This window comes from Sphaerodactylus townsendi, linkage group LG14, assembly GCF_021028975.2.
Source record: "Sphaerodactylus townsendi isolate TG3544 linkage group LG14, MPM_Stown_v2.3, whole genome shotgun sequence".
Classification (NCBI taxonomy): domain Eukaryota; kingdom Metazoa; phylum Chordata; class Lepidosauria; order Squamata; family Sphaerodactylidae; genus Sphaerodactylus; species Sphaerodactylus townsendi.
Window position 1 is genome coordinate 22,110,226 of NC_059438.1, and position 5,072 is coordinate 22,115,297.

Genomic DNA, 5,072 nt, shown 5'->3' on the forward strand with positions numbered 1-5,072 from the left:
TTTTAATAATGAAAATACTGTTGAAAGTTATTATCCAAGAGAAAGAGAGTGTGTGTGAAATGAGATATTACTTTTTACACAGGAAGGGATGAAGTTTTATTTAGGGTTAGGGTATATGATCCTCAGACCTAAGGAATGGCTTCTCTGCACAGATGCCAACTTGGAATAGTAAAACACATCTGATCACGACATGTCTCTGGAAGATGCCAGCCACAGATGCGGGAGAAATATTAGGAGCAAAAACTACCAGACCACAGCCTGGAAACACAAACACAAAGGAAGATACACTCACGGTGGAAACAGGGCCATAACAACCAGAACTCCACCTTTCACAAACGATGGTTTCAGGAACACAAACTGGCAACATCACACACCCCGACATACAAATTTAGAAGCAAAGGTTTGAAGAAGCAGGATGGTGTCTTAATACTGACAAAGATGGTGCCCACCAAGCATCATTAGCAAAGATAGGACAAGGGGTTGGGGGGATTCAAAGCAGAGAGACATTGGCTTTATACCAATTCAGCTGTCAGGGTTTCCCCCGATGAATCCTAGGAAACAGGGAATTCGCAACACCCTCTGTGAACTCCTGAGTGTCCCGTGGAGAAAAGCAGTTCTCTGGCATTTCTAACGGAGGGAGCTTTAACACCCAACAGCTCTCCAAACCTCAAGAAGGCCCTTGCCCCGGTGGAAAAGTCCTGCAAGTCTTCTAAACGGCAGCCGAGGCTTGTCCCGATCGCCGTCCATACTTGCCCTGCCTTCCAAATTAGCCCATATGAATGGGCTCTTTTGTAGAAAGGAGGCGAGGGCTACAATGGGCTCCTTTTCGGCTCGCCAGGCTATCGCTTACAAGGGAGTCAACAAGCCGGGCTGGTGGTACCCGAGAAGGAAGGCAGCAATTTCTTAGCGGTTTCTCTGGAATATTTGAAGCGATCATGCGTCCGAGGCCTTGTGCTTTGGGCTCACTTCTTTGCAGCCATTTTCTGCACGTTGTGAAGAAATGCAGGACATCGTGTTTATCCTGCAGCCAGACCAATAGATCCGTCCTGAATCCCTATTCGAATAAAGGCCTGTTTGTTTCTGTAGCACCCTGGAAGATCTGCAGAGAGACTCCCGAATCTGGGAATTGTACCTGGTTCGACTTGCAAACCCCCGTTTTGTTTTGGCGTATCTCTTGTGCAACGCCGACCCAGGATTCTCTATTTTCGCCCTGTTTTATGTTTCCTTGGCCTGAAGCTTACTCCTTTCTTACACCTATGCAGTTTTTAGCATTCTTTTGGGAGTAGCTATGATGTGCAGTAGGTAAAGGGTAGAAACACAGCATAAAATGATGTAAAGAAAACCAAAGAATCAGAAACGTCATCAGCAAAAAGGGGCAACACAGCAACAGAAGGGGGGAAAGCAAAAAGCAAAGAAAGTGCATGTCCATGAACACATAGAGGAGAAGAAGAAGAGTTTGGATTTATACCCCCCCTTTCTCTCCTGTAAGGAGACTCAAGGGGGCTTTCAATCTCCTTTCCCTTTCCCCCCCACCCCCACAACAAACACCCTGTGAGGTAGGTGGGGCTGAGAGAGCTCTGAAGAACTGTGACTAGCCCAAGGTCACCCAGCTGGCATGTGTTGGAGGACACAGGCTAATCTGGTTCACCAGATAAGCCTCCACTGTTCAAGTGTCAGAGCGGGGAATCAAACCCGGTTCTCCAGATTAGAGTGCATCTGCTCTTAACCACTACACCAGGCTGGCCGAAGTTCTCTCCTAATTACTGGATGGGCTAACCATAGAATCATAGAGTTGGAAGAGACCACAAGGGCCATCAAGTTCCTGCAATGCAGGAACACACAATCAAAGCACTCCCGACATATGCTGATCCAGCCTTTGTTTAAAAACCTCCAAAGAACCTCCAACCGGTCGATTGTGTGGGTAAAGTATGGTCAAGTCCCAGCCAACTCATGGCGACCCAGTAGGGTTTTCAAGGCATGAGACTAGCAGATGTGGTTTGCCACTGACTGGCCCATTCCGGCAAATGCTCCTCACTTCGCAGTGCCTTCGCAGCGGGGTCTCCTTGTGTTTCCTAGCGGGCATCTGCTCTTAGCCACTACACCACCATAAATGACTAAGAAACATTATTGTGCAAAAGGGAGGAACCGTTGATCAGTGGTGGAGAACCCTGCCTTTTATTGTAAAGGTTCTAAGTTCTTGTCCCTGCATCACTATTTGGGTCTCAGGAGCAGGTGTTGTTGGGAAAGACCTGATCTTGCAAAGGCTCCACCTCCGGTCAACTGTTTGCATATAAAGTGCTGTCAAGTTGCAGACAAGTTGTGGACAATCCAGAGGTGGGATCCAGCAGGTTCTCACAGGTTCCCGAGAGTAGGTTACTAATTATTTGTGTGTGCCGAGAGGGGGTTACTAATTGGTGATTTTGCCACGTGATTTTGGCCTTCGTTACGCCCCTCCTCTCAGCAGTAGCGCGCAGAACTTGAAGCAGTCTAGCAGGAGGTGCACTGGCATGCACGGCAGCCTGCGCCTGCGTGCATTCGTTTCCCGCCCAAGAACCGGTGCAGCAGCGGCATCCTTGCCACAGCCCCGTCCCCGAAATGCCCGGCCATGCCCCGTCGTGTCCCACCCAGCCCCATTGGCACTATGCCACAGTTTGAATCCCACCACCATGGGAACCTGTTACTAAAATTTTGGATCCCACCACTGGGACAATCATAGGATTTCCATTGAAGCTGCCTCACACTAAATCCAGCTGTTGGTTCATCAAGGAGAATATTGTCTACACAGATGCTCTCTGGGGTCCCAGGCTCAGATCTATCGCTTTGTCCTTTTTAACTGGAGATGCCAGGGATTGAACCGGGAACCTTCAACACCCCAAGGAACTGCTCTAATATGGCCCTGCATCCAGGAGCTGTGATCAGGAACTCACTTTGCATGTCATTGAGAGTGTGTGAACAAGCCCAATTCAGCTTGTTGTCAAGGGGAGACTTGCGTAAAGCACAGTTTATCAAGATGTCAGAATGCAGAATTTGAGTTCAGGTCTCTCTCTTGTTTAACTGACGGTCTATTCACTACTCTACCCTTTGCCTTCTGATGTCTGGCGCATGCAGGCAGGAATTCTAAAGCAAACCTTGGAAGCGTTCTGAGTAGACCAGCAAGCTGAAAAGCAGTTGACGTCACAGGCACTGTGCAATAGGTGGCCTTGGCCAATTTTTAAGATGTTTCAGGGCTTACAAAATTAAAAACAACAGATCATATAAAAGAATGACAAAAATACTCCAAACCAGCAGCTTCCAGAGGGGGCACATCGAGAGGATCAAAACTGATGTATGCCTGTAACAACTCCCTGTAGGTTCTTGTGTGGGTGTGCATGTGTGTGTACATGCTCAGTGGCAGGGGAAGGGGGAATGGGTTTTTCCTGCAAAAAATATTATTTGTGTTTTCGACACCAGGAAGACCACTTTTCTGAGGATTTCTTGAGGCCCACCCAGAGGAGTTTATAGTTCTTTTCAAGATGGACTTCAGGGATTCCAGTCCCAGTTGAATACCTACGGTGTGACCTCTTATCAAAGAAAAGGGTGCCGTGCGCACAACAGCCATGAATGCCCTCTTGGTGTGCAATGCCTGTCCAGTTGCACAAGGGCTGGCATAGGAGAAGGGCCAGGTGGGCGCGCGTCTGATGTTTTCGAGACGGATAATGTGCCCTGTTCCATGTGAATGGAAGATTGTCGGCGAGGACGAAGGAGTGATCATCCAAGCCTTGGTGAGCGGAGACTTTAATTTATTTTTCTTTCCTGGAGTTTGCGAGGGGAGAGAGGAAGAGAAGGTTTGTTCTTCTAGAAGATTTATTTCATTACATCTGCAACAAGTCAGGAAGAGATGGAGTAGAAAGAATTCTCTCCCCCCCCCCCCTCCACCCTTTTTCCCCTTTTTGGTTTGAGGCCTACTTAGAACAAAGCTCAGCTACTCTTGATAAACAAAGGAGAAAGACGAAATTATCAAAGAGCAAGGCTGGCCACAGACTATATTATAATTTTTTTTACGTGGTAACTTGGGCAACTTAAACCAAATTCAAACCAGATTGACCTCTGCTTGGTAAGTGTACACAAGGTCTCAGAGAATCCATAAAATCCAAGTCGTGACACAGGCACACAATAGGGCCTGTAAGAACGGATCAGGGACTTTCCATGGTTCTGAGCATCAGGGCTTCTTTTTAAAAAATTAAGTTCCTAGACCTCTTTGTTATTAAGCAATTAATATACAGCAAATACAAGCAGCCAGGATTCTATACCAAAACCTCTTGCAACAAAACAACACAAAATTCTGCGATGAGAATAAATCATCCAAAGTACATGAGCTTGCGTCAGTTCATCTTATCTGCACAATGTGTATTTAACTGTGTACCTGTTTTTCAGAATTTTATATTTTCTAGTGAGATAACTGTTGGCTGTTGTGGGTTTTCCAGGCTGTGTGACCGTGGTCTGGTAGTTTTTGCTGCTATCATTTTGCCCGCATCTAGCAAAAGTTACCAGACTACGGCCACACAGCCTGGAAATCTCAAAAGCTAAGTTGATCATGATTAGTATCTGAATAGGAGGGATTCCAGGGTCACTATGCAGAGGAAGGCAATGGCAAAACACCTCTGTTAAAGGCCCCTTCCTCACATGCAGAATAATGCACATTCAATCCACTTTCACAGTTGTTTGCAAGTGGATTTTGCGATTCCGCACAGTAAAATCCAGCTTCAAAGTGCACTTGAAAGTGGATTGAAAGTGTACTATTCTGCATGTCTCTTGCCTAGAAAACCCTGAGGGGTTTCCATGTCAACCATCACTTGGATGGCATGCACGCACACATACAAGTAGGATCCTACTGTGTGATTTGTGCATCATTTAATGTGTTGTGTTAATCTCTGTACTTTGTTTCAGTTCTGTTTTTTAGTTTTCTGGCTAGTTCACCAACCCTGCTTCCTTGTTTATTGAATGTCCCGTTCAGTTAATTGTATTGACTAACTCTGTAATCCGCCTTGTGTCCCAGTGAGAAAGCCAATCAATAACAAATAAAAAAAATATAA